The 20,181-nt window shown below is 38.3% G+C and overlaps 1 pseudogene; it reads right to left on the minus strand.

Annotated features, from left to right (window-relative positions):
• Nucleotides 1–372: 372 nt before the first annotated feature.
• On the minus strand, nucleotides 373–1,216 carry LOC129677648 (ADP/ATP translocase 2-like; annotated as a pseudogene).
• Between the last annotated feature and the right edge of the window lie 18,965 nt (nucleotides 1,217–20,181).

A 20,181-nucleotide genomic window follows, 5' to 3' on the forward strand; every position in this document is an offset into this window, starting at 1 on the left:
GGGGTTGTCTGGGTGACCTAATGTCGGTCCCAATCGTTTCCTGCACCGTGGGGTAATCTCTCGACTGAAAATTCCAGTCTCTGATAGTGTGGTGCACAAGGTTCAGTCTGGGACCATGACCAGAGACACTGGCATGTAGTTCTGGGCTGGGGCTGGCGGCCAAGCGTCTGGCAGAACCGGGATCTCTTCCGAGGTTTAGCTGGGTGAGTTAAAAGCTGATTGAATCCCCCACCGTGGGGTATCCTCTCACCTGGGAAACACAATCACTGTGTTATATGGCCACGAGTTCTGATTGCTGGTCACTGTGCTGATCCTGGTGTGCTTCTGATCAGAATGAGAGTCCTCCCAGTGCCTCCATCTTGCCCCGCCCCCTTATGTGTACTTCTTGATCTCATCATGCAAGCACAAAGGCACCACCCATTCCTCTGAGAACAATGGACCATGTGCCCTTGAAAAAAAGCCTTGCCTCCTTCATCATGAGTGATCTTCTGCCTGCAATCAAGCATGCCTATATAACTGATATCCATTTCTGTGCATCCTGACTATATCATCATGCGACTGTGAACCGTGTCAAAAGGATAGGAAGTTAGGCCAACAATTGCAGTGACAGACTGAGCAATCAATCATCCAACTGATGAAGACTCTTGGGGTCTGGAAGCATTCCCTTATGCAGTGTCATATATACCAAAGTAGGAAGGTAAGTAGATAATAATGTCCTGTACTGACATGTTAAAGCCTTGGTACAGGCCCTTAATCCCATCAGATTTGTAGATCTTAACCAGGTAGTCACCAAGACCTTTGAATTCCCTTTCAGCTTCAGCTTTGCTCACATCAGCTGCTAGATAGGTACAGTCAAAATCAAGAGGGTACACAAAGCATAAGGGTGTGGCCCCGGGTCATCACCTGATGCCAGGTTTTCAGTAAAGTAGGGCCAAAACTGGGTCCTGTTGGCCACACCACACATAAAGATCTGCCTATATTTATCCTTGAGGGCAAAGTTCAGAGCCTGGGTGGAGAAATATCTGATGACATTGGCCCCAGGTTACCACGCCAGAAGGACAGGAGTTTATAATGCCCTTGTATTGCTTATGCACCATTATTTGCTTTCTGACATTCTGCACCTGCAGCAGCAACTTGACCCTCTCAATGGATGCTACCACTGTCGGGGGGATGGCTCATCCACTCCACCAACCAAGAAGTCCTTGGTAAAGGGCATCTGTCATGTTGAAAGAAAAAAAAAAAAGTCAGGCGACTACGGAACAGGATTAGGCTGACAACCGGCTTTGACTCCCAGACTCTGGGGTCCCTCCAGGTCTTTCTGTCTCCCCACTGAAATAAATAAGATCACATGTGCAAAGGAGAAGCTCTGACAGTTAGTTACATGAATTTGGAGATGCCATTCAACCTGTCAGAGATTCAATTCCTCATTTGTTAATGAGGGAATTAAACTGTTTAACATAGCTATTATGAAAATTAAAAATCATGTTAAAATAATTTGTATAAGGTGCCAGGAACATAGTAGGTTTCCCATATGTGCTTGCTAAACTGAATTTGTTTAACAGATCTTACAGAGAGTGAAATGTGTTGCCTTTTAAAATCATAAACTGCTTGTAACTGCAAGTGTTCATATCAGATGTCATAAGACTGGAGGCATTATTCAGAGATTCTTGAATTGACTTAGTGACTAGATAATATCAGGGCTTCTTAAACTTTGATTCATGGACCTGGTACTCCACACTCCCAAGTCAAATTTAACTTGTCTGAGAGGAGACCCACTAATGTGGGTGACTACTAAATTGCCTCCAACTAAAAGGTTAATGATTCTGTAAATGAGAATTCAGTTCAGAAGTCATCTTTGGGAATTCTGTTTAATGAGCTCTTCTTTATGTAATATTTTATACATTTGTATTTTATTCTTTTCCCAAGTTTCTACTTAGTTCACCTACATATTTAATTAAATGGTTTCCTAACTACAGAAAACTCAAGAAAATGATTGTAATTTATCTTCATTCATTTATTTCCCCATTAAATTAAAGTGCAGTTACACAACATATTCAGTAGTCATATTTTTTTTGTATTAGGAAATTTATTGATAGTGGTTGAAGTTTCCTGATATGAGATAATCTTGCCTGTTACACGCTGTTGTATTACCATCATCAACATTTTCCCAACATGTCTTCTCAAAGGTAGAGTTTCAGGATGAGAAGCTGTTCAAATTAATCAAGCCACAAGTTTAGATGGGCAAGTGTAAGCATTGTTTTCTTGACACATGTCAACTTTCCACTTGGAAAAAAGAAATAGACAGCTGAACATAATGTGCTACTAATTAAGCATTTTAGGTATGAGAAAACATTACTTATATTATTTTCCATTAAAATATATAATGCACAGTTTTTGCAATTATATTTTGTGTATGAGTTATTTCTTTTTAAATATTTTTTTAAATTGAAAAACATACATTTTAAAGTACAGAGAATGTTACACACAGAAGAAATTCTCTAGTGTTTTGTAATAGTGAATATAATAAATAAAATGTAATTGAGGAAAAAAGAGAGAGAAATCAAACAAGATAGAATCAAGGGCACCCCATTAAAAATATTAGGGGAAAATATGAGAGGAATAATGTTAGGAGAATCGTATTTTATAAATATTTACTCCCATCTTTTTGCATTTTGTGTATTATGGTCCCTCATAGATTTTTATGTTATTGTAACACGGTCATGTATAAACCAATCATAATGTGCTTCTTGCTGAGGTCTTAGAGAATCTATTTTAAAGAGTTTTTCAATTTTTTTAATAAAATATTTCTTTATTTTATTATGGCTCTTTTTTTCTTTTTTATTATTTTCTATTTTTTTTACACTTTATTCACTTTGTATCCCCCCATAAGACCCTCCCTCCTCCCCTCCCGATCCCACCCTCCTTCCCCCTTCTTCACACATGCCCCTCCCCAAGTCCACTGATAGGGGAGGTCCTCCTCTCCTTCCTTCTGATCTTAGTCTATCAGAATATATCTGGAGTGGCTGCATTGTCATCTTCTGTGGCCTGGTAAGGCTGCTCCCCCCTCAGGGGGAAGTGATCAAAGAGCAGGCCAATCAGATTGTGTCGGAGATCGTCCCTCTTCCCATTACTATGTAAACCACTTGACACTAAACTGCCATGGATTACATCTGCGCAGAGGTTCTAGGTTATCTCCATGCCTGGTACTTGGTTGGAGTATGGGTCTTTGGGAAGACTCCTGTGTTCAAATTTTCTGGTTCTGTTGCTCTCCTTGTGGGGTTCCTGTCCTCTCCATAACCTACTATTTCCCACTTTTTACATAAGATTCCATGCACTTTGCATTACAGTTGGCTTTAAAGTCTCAGTATCTGCTTTGATAGTCCGCAGGGCAGAGTCTTTCAGAGGCCCTCTGGGTGTTTGCCTATACACCACATATGTGAAGTGCCCCTGGAGACCACTAGGAGGTGCAAAATCTTCTGGAACTGAAGTTACAGACTGTTGTGAGCTGCCATGTAGGTGCTGGGTTCCCTGCAAGAATAAGAACTCTGAACCACTGAGCCATCTTGCCTTTATACCCCTTGATGTCAGGGTTAGGTTAAGAGTACGAAGACCCAGAGATTTGAATTCACCGTGGTTTTAGAAGCTCCAAATGAGCCCTAGTCCACGACTTGTCAGTAACTTCCAGTTTATGGGCTGAGCAGGTGTCCATGCGACTCTTCTCCCATCTCTTTTATAAAGTCTTCCATCACCAGTGGAAGAATGTGTCCCTAAGCATTACTGACCATCCATATATGGTACCTGAATCAATTTTCAACCTTGATAAGTGGTTCTCCCATGTGGCTATGAATAACAAGCAAACAAAATTGTATAAACCTGAAAGTCTTCATATTTCATCTCCAGACAATGACTCAGAAAGAAATCAGAGGTGAAACTAGAAAATTGTTTTGTGGTTGTTATTGGTTTTGCTTGTACTTGAGTGCCTATGCGATACAAACACATATGTGTTCTTTATTAAATATACCAGGTAATCTAACACCAGGTCTAATAATTTTTAATATTTTGAAGAATTGTAAAGGACAATCTTGAAATCTCTTTGTTCTTCCTTGTATGACTTCTATAAAAAAATTCGAGAATCAAAAAATATTTGGTTAAAAAAGAGATTTAAATGGAAGGGTCTTATTGTAACTGACAAATTTGTTCAGTTTTGTAGAACCCTTCAGCTCTTGATTCTTTCAACTTGACTTTTTAGCATAGCCTTTTCCTACAGGAAAGCTACTATTGGTTAGTCCTTGATGAGTAAACTTTCTCTTTTTACTTTTCTACATTATTTAATTTCAGAGTGGCTACATTTCAATAAGTTTAAGAGAGTTAATCTCTTGTTCTAACTCTGCATCATTTCCATTGTGCTAAAACCTGAACAGAACACTAAATCAGATTTTTTTTTTCCACACTCTGGAAGCAGCAGTTAATTGTAACTGAATGTCAAATCATTGTAGGTAACAAATATGGAGTGTATACAGAAGCACTTTTGAAAGAGTTATGATTCTGTTAGAATTATGCTAATTTATTTTTAATGAAAGTATTATCCTATAATTATTTTGATAAATTCCTTTAAACTGCTCCTCCTATTTTGCTCTGCAGTTAAGTATCCCACTGGTAGTGAGTGTAGGTTAGTGTTAGGATGATAAAAAATGTTCATGAATAAGAAAGAAGTTTAAATTTTCACAAGTGACAGCAAAAATGTTGAAAACATCCCCAAATCCCCAGAGAACTCAGATGCTTGGTTTATAAGTTCACTGAATAGGGAAGAAAGAAACCCCATTCATGAAGTTCCAGGAATGTAAAACATCCTTCCAGTTTATTCCGTGCTGCTGGATTTTAATAGTCCTGGCCTGAGCTAAAAGGTTGAATTCTAATATTCAGAAATGCACACTTAGCTGAAGTAATTACTGTACCACTTAATATTTAGTCCTTTAGAAATGAAAGTATTCATTTGTTTATGTATTTAAGTGTCTCGAAAAGTTATATGACTCATGGCTCTTTAAGATACTTCAAGATATCTGCTTTTTCTAGCCCCAGAAATAAATTTTGCTTACTCTCTTTTCTAGTGTTCTTGGGAACCACTTGAGTAGTATGCTATATCTTCATATTTTACTATTGCATCTATAAAATAACCTCATATATTTTGATGAAATAAAATGTTTTCGTCCATGCAGTGTAAACACTTGGTGATCTTTATTCTTTCTAAACTGTTCTTTTCCTGGCTTCTTAAGAATCTATGAGCTAAAATCTCTAGGCAAGTTAAGAGACCTATCATATACTCTGCCTTCACACTGTGGAGGCCTAAAAGATAGTTATTGAATTGCAGGTGTTAATGAAGGTTTGTTTTCTCGTTGTTGTTCTTGTATGATGATTACTGAAACCACTCATTGTATCTTCTACTTTACCAAGGAAATTATGTGGACTTCTAATAATTATATTATTTTGATATTTTTCCAGGTTCTGCCACCAGATTTGTGGACTTGAAAAACATCTACTTTTGTGACATCTAATGATTTTTTTTTTCTTGTTAAATCTCCTTTGGACAGATTATTACTACTTCTTACTGTTTCCACTGAATGACTTTCCATAAAGCTTCAGTGACACTCAACTATTCATTCCTTTGCATGAGGAATTCAGACTGCTTCATTTAAAAGCTACACTCTTTCTGTGGTATAAGATATATGAGGCTAACCTTATGGTTCTCAGCTGGCTTTCTCATGAGATGTACAAAGATTTCTTTTTACATGCTTTCCATACTCTTTATTATGTATTTTTACATATCAAATTTGGGTAGACACTAATTTAAAAGTATTTTTTAAATCCTTTTGTATAGTTTCAGTGTAAAGATTTCTTTTTAAAGTATTATTTTTGTTGTTGTTGGTTTTTTTGAGAGAATTTTCTGCATTAATCTTATGTTTACATCATTTCCACTTCTCCTTCTCCTCTTTCACCTCCACTCCACTTTGATGATTCCTTTAGTTACTGTTACATACACACGTTTATATATAAATATAGCGTGGTGTATCTGTTTACTGTGGCTTATATGTGTTATGTGTTTTAAGTGTTATTTATTAGATGTATCCTAAAGGTAGCTGTTGGAAGGTGGAATCAAGGAACATCATAAAAAGTTCCTGTAAGATTTGCATTTGTAATGTCTTAGGTACCAGGCAAATGAGATATATGGAATTTGGAAACTTATGGCAACAAATGGTTTCCAGGTATGCATGAGGCATTAATGAAATTTCATGGTTTATTTTAAGTTAGGAATGAAAGAGTGAATGCATCTTTAAGGAATGCTATTCATTTTAAAATTGAAATAACATGTAGAATGTCAGTGGCTAGTACTCTCTACCTCATTTCCTCTTCAGATGTTGTGTTCCTAACACACAGTAAACATACTACCATTTGAGTCTCAAAATCACTTGTTTCATTTCACTTTCTGGTATTATGAAAGTACTCATTATGGTAGAAGATTAAAAGAATAGTAAATGACAAAGGAAGGGAACAAGGTCTTAAACTCACTCTACAAACAAAAAAGGTGACTTGAGACTCATTGCCTAATACTCTGAAGTTTTAGCCAATAAAAAACAGGGTTTTTCCTCATTGAAGTAGTGACAAAATGGAAAAACAAGCATATATTTGCAAAGAGAAAAAGTACCAAGGCACTAATTTTAATAGTAGTGATATGCTTGTGTTTGTGCATGCATGAACATCCTTCCTAGATTAAGAATGTTTTTTGCTTTTTTTTTTCAGGAGTCCTGTCCACTTTAAATTTCCCTTGGCAATATTTTCAAAAAGCTACTGTATCTGCTTCTTCTGTGCAATGTATAAGAAAAAATATAAAAACCTTAAAACCTCTACAAAGTTTTATTCTGAAATTTAAATTTATATAGAAGGTCTGCTTGTAATGTACTTTCTTTTAATATGTTATATGATCAGAACGCTTATCCTAGCAAAGGGCAAATGATTTTGTATCTGCTGTTAATTGCATTGTACAGTGAGAACAACGATAATAATTTCCACACTGTTCCTCCTTTTACTATTCATGTCTGAGTCTGTGTTTGAAAAAGTGTAAGAAACATGATTTGCATGGGTGCAGGATTTTAGGAACTGGAGAGTATCTCATGCCAGCTACTAATCTTACAAAGTTTCAGAGTATAACAATATACATATTCATGCACCCACACATGGACACCCAGAAAACACAAACTAGGTGGGGAATGTGTGTGAATGTAGTTCCTGCATCAGGAGATCAACCTTCATTCCACGGATTTATAGTGTCCCATTCATTACAACTGCCAAGAAAGGCATTCACCAAAAGAAACCCACTGATAACACTTTCTAGCCAGGGTCTTATTTTAGCTATCATTTGATATAAAGAAGGACTATGTAAAACCCAAGCATAGGACCTATAAATCAGCTTTGATGTGATTTGTCGGAAATCCAGGTCTCACAAATACAAGCATTTTCAGTTTTCTTGCAGCTACATTCGTTGCTGCAAGAAAACTTCTGTAAGTGTGGTGCTACTAGTCCGAGATACAGGCAGCATGTGGCTTCACTCAGCTTATTCTCAGTTCACCTGGCAGTTGAGGCAAAATCAAAAGGAAAATTATTTATTATTTCAAATGACCTTTCCTTTATTCTCCTTACCAGCAACAAGACATTTTTGTCCAACATAGAGGAAGAAAGGGCTAGCCAAGCTTGTACTTGCCAGAAAAGTGCAATTTTCCTGCTTTTCAATGGATTTGACTCACAGTTGGACTGATGTTGTTTGTGACCCTGTTGGAGTTTGAACTTTTACACAAAATCAACAATAACAGAGAGCCAAAAGGACCCAGCTCAGTTCATTACAAAAACCTAGCACAGGAATGAGCTCTGCCTGTGAGCAATGCAGTTACAACTCTATGCCTGGAAGCTTATAATCATGTATAACATTCAGAAACTTCAATCTGTTTTGTTTGCTCCGTGTGTCTGGTGTCTTTACTAACATCGGACTTGGAGTAAAAAATCCGTTTTTCTCATGGTTGCCTTGGTTATTCTGCAACTATCAGGAAAGCAAGCATTCAGCAAAATGCATGAGCTGTCAAAGCAATGGACTTGCTATGACCTGGACCATCAGAAACAGCAGTGCTTGCAATGAGAGAAGTGCCTTGCAAAATGGAGGCTGTGTCTATGACAAGTCAAAAGTGCACAGCACTGGAAGAATGCGGCTACGGCAAACACTTCTGCCAATGAAAGCAGACAATCTTTAAAGCATCTCTCTGCCTTCAAAGTCTCTAAGCCCAGAGAGCTAAATTTAGATTTGTCTGGATCAAGAAAGATAAAGATGTGTAATGTGGCCACATAGAATACAGTAGTGGGATGTGCCTCTTGAGAAAACCTGGAAAATGCTCCCTACCAAAAAGCTACTGTATGAAAACAAACAAACAAACAAAAAACCAAAAAACAAAAAAAGGAAAGAACGAATCCTTCAGCCACCCACTTTCAAATAAAACAACCCAAAAACTTCAGGCAAAATTCAGCTTGTGGACTAGCAATTTTCAAGACCACTAAAATTTTATTTTTTATTTTGCTTAAAATTTCAGATGAGAGTCTGGTTTGAAATATTGCTCATTGCTTCATCAATAAGAGTCATTGGTTTTTCTTGCTTTTTCTTAAAAAGGTGAATCAAGAGTAAGTAAATGCAAAATTAAATATTTTTTTGCAGTACATTTTGAAAATACATTTGGATTTTTTATGCTTATTCACATGTCATTATATATTTGTTTTACTTCGTTGGAATTTTCTTTGTAAATCATTATTCTAGCTGGAATGGTGTAATTATTCACCAAGAAACTTGAAAGAACAATTAGATAATGTAACCTGTAGGGGAAGGAACCTGAATAGTAGATTGTGGTGTAGAAAGTGCCAGGGAAAACAAAAAGTAGTGGGGAGGGCCAGTGGTGGCAGCAAGAAAAAGATACAATACAAATTTCAAGGAATTCACTCTACTACACCTGCCCTTTGGCCTGTGTTTCCAATTCTCCATAGGATAGTTACTTCTGACATGTAGGAAGAAGAACAAGTCTCCGCAGGGAGTTCTCCAGCATCTCTCCATGGATCCTCCATTTCTTACAAGGTTTTAAATTAAGGCAGGAATTTATTCTGCATGACTCCAGAACTCCTCTCTTTACTCAAAGAGATGGTCTATTAAGAACAGTTTGGGCACAGTGAGAGGAAGTTGGACTGCATCTCCGTGGGCTAACCATTAATGGATAAATTGAATGCTTCTGTTTAGGGCAGAGAAACAGGGAGTACATGGCATCCTTTGTGAGAAAGACATTTAAATGAGAGATCTTTCAGATGACTGTATTTCAGTTCTCTTTGTGAGCAGCCAGGTGTTCCACAAGGTTCGAAGTCACTCTAGAGTAATGTGTAATTAAACTGTGACAACTGCAGGCTCTTTTGGACGTATTAACTAAAAACAGCTCTGATGGGAAATTAAAGATGCTATTGACCAGCACGAACAACATGTTTACACTCTGAAGATGAATGAGGAGTTGGGGCAAAAGTCAGTAATGCTGAACTTGCAAAGCCCTGAATGTCACAGTCAGGAAATGGAGAAACCTTTGTTTACATGGTCCTATTCAGAATGGCATAAAAGCCCTGTGGGTTTTCAAAAGATTTTATGCATGCTTTATCTTGCTGTCAGACATAATACTTTGTTACATAAAAATCCAGTCCTAAGTAGTATGAAATCTCCACACTCACAAAATGAGTCCAGTTTTTATTTATTTATTTTTTTAAGAAGCACTTTTATGTTCATCAGTGTTAATTAAAACATTATGTTCAATTCCCAAGCTGAATTGTGGATTTGGGAGATATAGTTCTAAGAACCATATGCTTGTGTTCAAAACCGATGTCTGTATTTCTGCCTATTCGGGTCATAGAGATGTATAGAGGTAAATGCACATTTGGGTGTGCATGTTATACTTTATCATTAAGGCTGATTAATTATAGAAGCAGAGAAAGTAGAGTGCTGTCAAAATGGTTTTAAATAAAATAAAAAAGCAATTGCAGAAAGGTATATTTTGTAGCAGAAACACTTATCATAATCAGGAACCTTTATCTGTAGAAGAAAGAACTGGTCCTGGCTGCCTGTGCAAGCAAAGCACTTTGGAGCAGATGAACAAAATGCTGCAGGAGAGATGCAGCTGGGCTCTTCCTCTCTGGAGACTAAGATGGATCCTTTGGAGGTGGACTCAGCTGCCTATGAAGCCTCTAGCGTACTTATATCAGGCTCCCAGTCAAACACACAGTGTTTTCCAGAAAACAGATTTTCCATTAGTCTTCATATTATGAACTTTCTAGGCTAGCTGACAAACAAAACAATCTACGCTTTAAAAGGAACACCAAATGTGGTTTATGTTCAGATTAAAGACATCACAAGCGTATTTTAAAGTGATGCTAAGCTAACTGGTGCATTAGACAGAGGTGGAGCATTTTGGTGAGAAAGAAACCAGTCTCTGCCACTTCCTGGCTAGGTGAATGTACTCATGTTTTCATTTCATTAAACCTCTGTGCATTCATCTGCACATTGACAATAACAGTGGAATCATACTATATTTTGTTAAGATTTCTCATTTAGAAGTGGAACAGGACACAAGACAAGCAAAATATTTATAATATACTTCTTGGTATTCATACTGTCTTGCTTGTATTTGTTTTGTGTGTTTTAACATTTATTTCATCATTATTTTTTGAGAATTTAATATATGAGTACTCAATGTATGTGATATTTACCACAACCTTTCCCCTATTTCAACTTCTCCCATGTCTGCACAACTCCCTCTGAAATTCATAAACCTCTTCTTCTTTAATAGTGTCTCTCATACACACATATATACACACAGAGAAACAAACAACATACTGAGTCCATTAATTATTGCTAATATATTATACAGGTGTATACACACACACAATTGGACTGACCAATTGGTACTGAGTATTCACTTGGGAAGCTCATCCCTGGGGCAGACTAATTTTCCCTCTCTAAGCAGTTATAATTGTCTGGAGGTCTTCTAATGCTGTGGCCTTGTGAAATCTCCTCTATCCTTACTGGTATGTCAGTTGGTATTATCATTGTGAAGGTCTTGTTTATTTAACCATATTTTTGTTATTTCATTATATAGCCTCCTGTCAAACATAGGAGACACTTTCTCCACAGCAGATGTCCCAGTTGTCTGAATCTTACAGTCTTCATGCTCCTTATTCAACATTATTACCTGAGCCTTAGGAGTAGGTATTATGGTGTAGATGTACCAATTAGAGATGAGCACCAAAAAAAGCAAGTTCTCAGAATTTTTGAACTGTTGTAGCTTTCTGTAATGATATCTGTCTGATAATAGTAAGAGCTGGAGAGGACAGGAACTCCACAAGGAGAGCAACAGAACAAGATAATTTGAACACAGGGAACTTCCCAGAGACTCATACTCCAACCAAGGACTATTCATGGAGATAACCTAGAACCCCTGCACAGATGTAGCCCATGGCAGGTCAGTGTCCAAGTGGGTTACCTAGTAATGGGAAGAGGGACTGCTTTTAACATAATCTGATTGGCCTGCTCTTTGATCATCTCCCCCTGAGGGGGGAGCAGCCCTACCAGGCCACAGAAGAGGACAATTCAGCCACTTTTGAGGAGAACTGATAGACTAAGATCGGAAAGGAGAGGAGAACCTCCCCTATCAGTGGACTTGGGGAGTGGCATGCATGCAGAAAGGGGAGGGAGGGTGGGATCGAGAGGGGAGGAGGGAGGGGCTTATAAGGGATACAAAAATGAATAAAGTGTTATTAATAAAAAATTTAAAATAGTTAAAAAAAGCTCATTTAATGAAAAACGAGAATTACATTTATCAGTCTTGTAGGTATTTTAAGTGGAGTTGAGATTATACTGTTTTAAGAAAATGGCTATAACAGGTTCTCATTTGAGAACCATGACCTCACCAGCTACAGATACCTGACTCACTTTACAGTACCAGATATGAATTTCTTCCTATTGAACAGTTCATAAGTTCAACTGTATGGGTAGGTATTGTTTACACCCAAGGTATAAATATCCACATTGTACCATTGGAAATTTTTTTGCAATGCTGGGTAGGACTTTTAATTGCTTTTCTCCATTGGCACCTTGGACAGCATCTTCAGATTCTAAGAGAGCCAAACCTCAGGGAAGAGGCTTCCAGGCCAGCTCCAGCTCCATCCCTCCAAGTTCTGTACCCAAAATGTGTGGTGTATTTAGAAATAGGATGGGAGTTTAGAGTTCCAGGAGGCAATTAAGGAAAATGGCAATAGCCTATATATTTTGGGGAGTCTCTAAGATTCCTCTGATCAAGAACTTGAGGTGATGCTTTCCGTGCCTGGCACTAGGAGTTTTGTTAATCTTTTGCTGTTGGGGCAGGGGGCACACTAGCACCTCAACAGATATACAATTTTTTAAATTCTATGCATGTATGTATGCATGCATGTATGCATGCATCTATCAATTAATATGTCTGTCTATCTACACTTAAATAGGTGTTATATACATGTATTTCATTTAATTTTTTATTTTTATATTAATTTCAGTTTATTCACTTTGTGTCCCAACTGTAGCACCCTCTCTCATTCCCTCCCAATCACACCCTCCATCCTTCATCTCCTCCCAGGCCCCTCTCCAAGTCCATGGATAGGGGAGGTCTTCCTCCCCTTCCATCTGACCCTAGCTTATCAGGTCTCATTAGAAGTGGCTGCATTGTCCTCCTCTGTGGCCCAGCAAAGCGGTTCCACCATCAAAGGGAGGCAGTCAAAGAGCTAGCCACTGAGTTCATGTCAGAGACAGTCCCTGTTCCTCTTACTAGGGAATCCACTTGGATACTGAGCTGACGTTGGCTACATCTGAACAGGGGTTCTAGGTTATATCCATGAATGGTCCTGAGTTGGAGTATCATTCTCAGAAAAGACCCCTGTGCCAAGATATTTTGGTTCTGTTGCTCTCCTTGTAGAGTTCCTGTCCTTTCCAGGTCTTACTATATACCCTTTCTTTCCTAAGATTCCCTGCACTTGCCCAAAGTTTGGTTATGAGTCTCAGTATCTGCTTTGTTACACTGCTGGGTAGAGTCTTTTAGAGGCCCTCTGTGGTATCCTCCTGGCCTGTTTCCTGTTTTCTCCTTCTTCCAATGTTCATTCCTGTTTGCCTTTCTGAGTGAGGATTGATCATCTTACCCAGGGTCCTCCTTTTAACTCAGCTCCTTTAGGTGTACAGATTTTTGTAGGAGTATCCTATATTATATGTCTACTATCCAGGTATAAGTGAGTGTATATCATGTGTGTTTTTCTGTTTCTGGGATATCTCACTGAGGAAGTTCTTTTTGGGTTCCCAACATTTGACTGGAAATTTCATGATTTCCTTGTTTTTAATTGCTGAGTAGTGTTCCATTTCTGTACCATACCACAATTTCTGTATCCATTCCTCAACTGAGGGACATCTGGGTTGTTTCCAGTTTCTGGATATTATAAATAAAGCTACTACTAACATGGTTGAACAAATGTCCTTGTTGTATACTGGAACATAGTTTGCCTAGGAGTGGTATAGCTGGATCTTGAGGAAGCACAATTCCTTATTGTCTGAAAAAGCATCAGATTGATTTCCAAAGTGGTTGTACAATTTTACTTTCCCATGAGCAATGGAGGAGAACTCCCCTTTCTCAACATCCTCTCCAGCAGATGTTATCAATTGAGCTTTTGATCTTAGCCATTCTGATGGGTGTAAGGTGAAATGTCTGTCATTTTGATTGGCATCTCCCTGAAGACTAAGGACATTAAGCATTTCTTTAAGTGTTTCTCTGCCATTCTATATTCCTCTAGAGAGAATTCTCTGTTTAGCTCTGTACCTCATTTTTTAATTAGATTACTTGATTTGTTGCTTTTTAACTTCTTTAGTTCTTTATATATTCTGGATATTAGCCCTCTGTCAGATATAGGATTGGTGAAGATCCTTTCCCAGTCTGTAGGCTGTTGATTTGTTCTGACAACAGTGTCCTTTGCTTTAGAGAAGCTTTTCAGTTTCATGAGGTCCCATTTGTTAATTGTTTACCTTGAGCCTGTGCCGTTGGTGTTCTGTTCAGGAAGTTGTTTCCTGTGCCAGTGAGTTCTGGCTCTTCCCCACTTTTGCTTCTAACAGCTCTAATGTGTCTGGTTTTATGCTGAGGTCTTTGTTCCACCTGGACTTTAGTTTCATACAGGGTGATAAATATGGATCTATTTTCATTTTTCTGATTATAGACATCCAGTTAGACCAGTACATTTACTGAAGATACTATCTTTTTTTCTATTGAATGGTTTTGGCTTCTTAGTCAAAAATCAAGTATCCATAGGTGTGTGAGGTTTTTTTTTTTGGTTTTTTTTTTTTTTTCTTGGTCTTCAGTTTGATTCCATTGATCCACCATTCTGTTTCTATTCTAGTAACATGCAGTTTTTATTACTATTGCTCTCTAATACAGCTTGAGATCAGGTATGGAGATATCTCCAAATGATCTGTTGTTGTACAGGATCGTTTTGGCCATCCCTGGTTTTTTGTTTTGCCATATGAAATTGAGAATTTTTCTTTCAAGGTCTGTAAAGAATTGTGTTCATATTTTGATGGGAATTGCATTGAATTTGTAGACTGCTTTTGGCAAAATAGCCATTTTCGCTATGTAAATCTTACTGATCCATGAGAGGATTTCCATATTCTGATGTCTTCTTGAATTTCTTTCTTCAGAGAATTGAAGTTTTTTTTTTTTTGTTTGTTTGTTTGTTTGTTTTCAAACAGGTCTTTCACTTGCTTGGTTAGAGTCAGACTAAGGTACTTAATTATGTCATTAGTGGCTATTGTGAAGGGTGTTGTTTTCTTAATTTATTTCTCAGTCCTTTTGTCTTTTGATTACAAGAGGGCTTCTGAGTTCTTCTTCTTCTTCTTATTATTATTATTTTGTATCAAACCACTTTGCTGAAGGGGTTTATCAGCTGTAGGAGTTCCCTGGTAGAATTTTTGGAGTCACTCACCTATACTATCATATCATCTGAAAATAGTGATACCTTGACTTCTTCCTTTCTGATTTGTATTCCCTTGATCTCCTTTAGTTGTCTTATTGCTCTACCAAGGAATTCAAGTACTATGTTGAAGAGGTATGGAAAGAGTGGGCAGCTTTGCCTTGTCCCTGATTTCAGTGGGATTGATTTAAGTTTCTCTCTGTTTAGTTTGATGTTGGTTTTAGGCTTGCTCTATATTATCATTACTATGTTTAGGTATGTGTTTTGTATCCATGATGTCTCCTAGCCTTTAAACATGAATGGAAATTGGATTTTTTCAAATTATTTTTCGGCATCTAAGGAGATGATCATGTGGTTTTCCTTCTTTAGTTTGTTTATATGGTGGATTACATTGGTGGATTTCCGTATATTGAACCACCCCTGCATGCCCTAGTTGGTCATAGTGATGATATCTTTTATATGTTTTTGGATTCAGTTTGTCAGTATTTTATTGATTATTTTTGCATCAATGTTTATAAGAGAGATAGGTCTTAAGTTCTCTTTGTTGCTTGGGTCTTTGTGTGGTTTAGGTATCAAAGTGACTGTGGCTTCATAGAATGAGTTTGGTAATGTTCCTTCTGTTTTTATTTTGTGGAATAGTTTGAGAAGAATTAGAGTTAGCACTTTTTTGATGGTCTGGTAGAATTCTGCACTGAAAATATCTGGCCCTGAGCTTTTTTGAAAAGGAGATTTTTGATAACTGCTTCTGTTTCCTTGGGGGGATATATGGTTATTCAATCTTTCTACCTGATCTTGATTTAATTTTGGTAAGTGGAATCTATCAAGAAAATTGTCCATTTCATTAAGATTTTCAAATTTTGTAGCTTATAGTCTTTTGTAGTTAGAAATAATGATTGTTTGGATTTCCTCAATGTCTGTTGTTATGTCCTCCTATTCATTTTTTATTTTGCTGATTTGGATAGTTCCTCTCTGCCTTTTAGTTAGTTTGGCTAAGGGTTTGTCTATCTTGTTGATTTTCCTAAAGAACCAGCTCTTGGTTTCATTGGTCTTTGAATAGTTTTATTTGATTTTAGTTTATTGATTTCAGCCCTGAGTTTGATTATTTCCATCTACAACTATAAGATGTGTCTGCTTCTTCTTCTTCTTCTTTTTTTTAATCTAGGGCTTTCAGATGGGCCATTAATTTGCTTGTATGAGATGTTTCAAATTTCTTCTTGAAGGCACTTAGTGCTATGAATTTTCCTCTTAGTACTGATTTCATTGTGTCCCATAAGTTTGAGAATGTTGTGCCTTCATTTTCATTGAATTCTCAGAAGTCTTTAATTTCTTTATTTCTTTCCTAACCTGGCTGTTATTGATTGGGGAGTTGTTCAGTTTCCATGTGTGTGTGTAGGCTTTTTGCTGTTTCTGTTGTTGTTGAAGTTCAGCTTCAGTCTATGGTGATCAGATAGAATAGAAGGGATTATTTCAATCTTCTTGTATCTGCTGAGCCTTGCTTTGTGACCAACCATATTTTCTATATATTAGGATAGCTACCCTAGCTTGTTTTCTGGTTCTATTTGCTTGAAAAACATTTTCCAGCTCTTTATTCTGAGGTAGTGTTTATCTGTTGTTTGTTCCTGGAGTCTGTACTTAAGACTAGTTCTGTCTTTCTCTGGTGTCTGGGGTATTCTTCAAGAAGATGAGAGAGGTCCATGATTTGAGAGTGCACCTTGTTGTTTCTCCTATACCTAAGGGAGCAATGACCACTGGTGCAGAATCACAATTGAAGGGGAGCAAACATGCGAGTGTGTGTTAAAGTTTTTCTTTAAGGACAGGGTGCTAAAGTTTATAGATGCTTGGAATGTGGAGGTGGGGAAGAATGTCTAGGAACTGGTGTGGATGCTAGTGCTGTTCATGGGTGCAGTTTGTGGGTGCAGTTTGCTGGCGCTGTTTGCTTGTGCAATGTGCCCGTGCTGATTTCCTGAATACCTCAGTGGTCTACAGTCCTGTCATACTGTTGTTTTGATATTCAGATCTGTCTGGGATCCAGAAGTTGTTTGCCTCAATTTCACTGGTAGACCCTCAGGGCATGGGTTTCAATGTTGATAATGCTGTCCCAAGAATCTCTATGTTGCTGCAGATCTTGAGTGCTGATGTTGTGGTTCACTGGGAGTCCAGCCATAGTGGCAGAATTAGGAGGCAGCTGGAACAGATGCCTTCTGGAAGGCCCTGGGGAGCCACGGACCTGGTTGGCCTGGTGGAGCTGCCGGTACTTTGTGAAAAGAGCTTTGGGCACTGTGGACTGGGCACTGTACTCTGTGGTGGGCATTGTAGGCTGCCTCTGCAGCCTCTGTCTCCACTAAGGAAAGAGAAAGGGAGCCTGTCGAGGGGAAGTGCCAGGGGATTGAGTATTCTCTTTCTCAAATCTCAATCTGGGGGTTCTGTGCTAGGAGCAGCCAGCACTGTGCTCTGTGCTAAGAGCTGCTTGCACTACAGACTGCCTCTGCTGCTGCCTTGGCTGCCTCCACCGCTGCCTCCATTATTGAGTAGGGAGCCCCAATTAAAGGCAAATTGCCTGAGAATCGAGTCCCCAGGAGAAGTCCGCTGTTGATCTGAGTCCTAATGCTCTCAGTTCAGGGTTTGTCTCCGTTCTCCCCGGAAGCTTCAATGTCAGTGTTCTGGGTTCAGCTGTCCTTTCACTCACCAATTTCAGAGTTTCAGATCCTCTGTCCCTCATATATGGTTCATGCTGGTCGCTGCCATCTTGGATCTCCTATATGTATTTTAAATACACAGATACTAGTAGGTTTCCTATTGTTTTATCTCATTCTTATTGTTCTTTTTTCCAAGTTACCTTTCTCTTCAGTCATGCCTTCCTTTCCCATTCGCAGATAAAACCTTCTCTCCATTTTTCTCATTTTCTTCTTCATAGCACCTTCATCCTACTATGTTCCTCTCTACTGTTCTTTCTTATCTCTTTTAACTTCCCTGTTTTCTGTGGTTAATCTAGGTTACATGGTCATATCAAAAGATTCTGAGCTAAGATCTCAAAGTACCAGAAAACAGGTAACATTTGTCTTTCTAGATTTGTTACATCTCTCATATATTATATTATAGTACTACTCACTTACTTGCAAATTCTACTTTATTTTTCTTTACAGATGCATATTTTTTTGAATTTTATTTTTTTCTTATCAGTTACATTTTATTAACTCTGTATCCCAGCTCTATCCCCCTCCCTCATTCCCTCCCAGTCCCTCCCTCCCTCATCTCCACCGTGCCCCTTGCCAAGTCCACTGATGGGGGGACCTCCTCCCCATTCATCTGATCCTGTTTTATCAGGTATCTTCAGGATTGGCTGCAAAGCTCTCCTCTGTGGCCTAACAGGACTGCTCCTTCCTTGGGGGGTGGGGAGGCAAAAAAAGCCAGTCATTGAGTTCCTGTTAGAAATAGTCCTTGTTCCCCTCACTATGGGAAGACAATTGGTTACTGAGCTACCACAGGCTACATCTAAGTAGAGGTTCTAGGTTACATTCATACATGGTCCTTGGTTGCATGTCAGTCTCAGAAAGACCCTGTGCCCAGATATATTTGGTCCTTGTGGAGCTCCTATCCTTTCCTCATCAGACTAACTCCCCTTCTTTAATATGATTCACTGTACTCTGCCAAAGGTTTGGTCATGAGTCTTTGCTTTGAAAACACTGCTAGTTAGAGTCTTTCAAATGCGCTCAGTAGACTCCTGTCATATGTTCAATGCGCATCCTATCTGTCTTTCAAAACGAGGATTGATAATCTTACCCCATGTCCGCTCTCTTGATTATCTTTTTTAGGTGTATAGATTTCATTATGTTTATCATATCTTATAGGTCTATATAAGTGAGTATACACCGTGTTTGTCTTTCTCCTTCTGGGATATTTCACTCAGGATGATCTTTTCTAGATCCCACCATTTGCCTGCAAATTTCATGATTTCCTCCTTTTTGATTGCTGAGTAGTATTCTATTGTGTAAAAATACCACAATTTCTGTACCCATTCCTCCGTTGATGGACATCTGGGTTGTTTCCAGGTTCAGGCTATTACAAATAATGCTGCTAAAAACATGGTTGAGCAAATATCCCTTTTGTGTACTTGAGCAAAGTTTGGGTATATACCTAGCAGTGGTATAGCTGGGTCTTGAGGAAGCACTATTCCTAATTGTCTTAGAAAGCGCCAGATAGATTTCCAGAGTAGTTGTACCAGTTTACATTCCCACCAGCAGTGGAGGAGGGTTCCCCTTTCTCCACAACCTCTCCAGCATGTGCTATCACTTGAGTTTTTCATCTTGGCCATTCTGATGGGTGTAAGGTGATATCTCAGGGTCGTTTTGATTTGCATTTCCCTGATGGCTAATGAGGATGAGCATTTCTTTAAGTGTTTCTCTGCCATTCGATATTCCTCTGTCGAGAATTCTCTGTTTAGCTCTGTTCCCCATTTTTTAATTGGATTACTTGGTTTGCTGCTTTTCACCTTCTTTAGTTCTTTGTATATACTCGATATTAGTCCTCTGTCAGATAAAGGGTTAGTGAAGATTCTTTCCCAATCTGTAGGCAGGCATTTTGTTTTGATGACAGTGTCCTTTGCTTTACAGAAGCTTTTCAGTTTCATGAGGTCCCATTTATTGATTGTTGCTCTTAGAGCCTGTGCTGTTGGTGTTCTGTTCAGGAAGTTGTCTCCTGTACCAATGAGTTCTAGGCTGTTCCCCACTTTTTCTTCTAACAGATTTAGAGTATCTGGTTTTATGTTGAGGTTTTTGATCCACTTTTGTGTAGGGTGATAAACATAGATCTATTTTCATTTTTCTGCATGTGGACATCCAGTTGGACCAGCACCATTTGTTGAAGATGCTGTCTTTTTTCCATTGAATGGTTTTGGCTTCTTTGTCAAAAATCGAGTATTCATACGTGTGTGGGTTTATTTCTGGGTCTTCTATGTGGTTCCATTGATCCTCCTTTCTGTTTTTGTGCCAATAACATGCAGTTTTTATTACTATTGCTCTGTAGCACAACTGGAGATCGGGGATAGAGATACCTCCAGATGATCTGTTGTTGTACAGGATCGTTTTGGAGATT

This window comes from Psammomys obesus, unplaced genomic scaffold (genome assembly GCF_907164565.1).
Source record: "Psammomys obesus unplaced genomic scaffold, mPsaObe1.curated_primary_1811, whole genome shotgun sequence".
NCBI classification, from domain to species: Eukaryota; Metazoa; Chordata; class Mammalia; order Rodentia; family Muridae; genus Psammomys; species Psammomys obesus.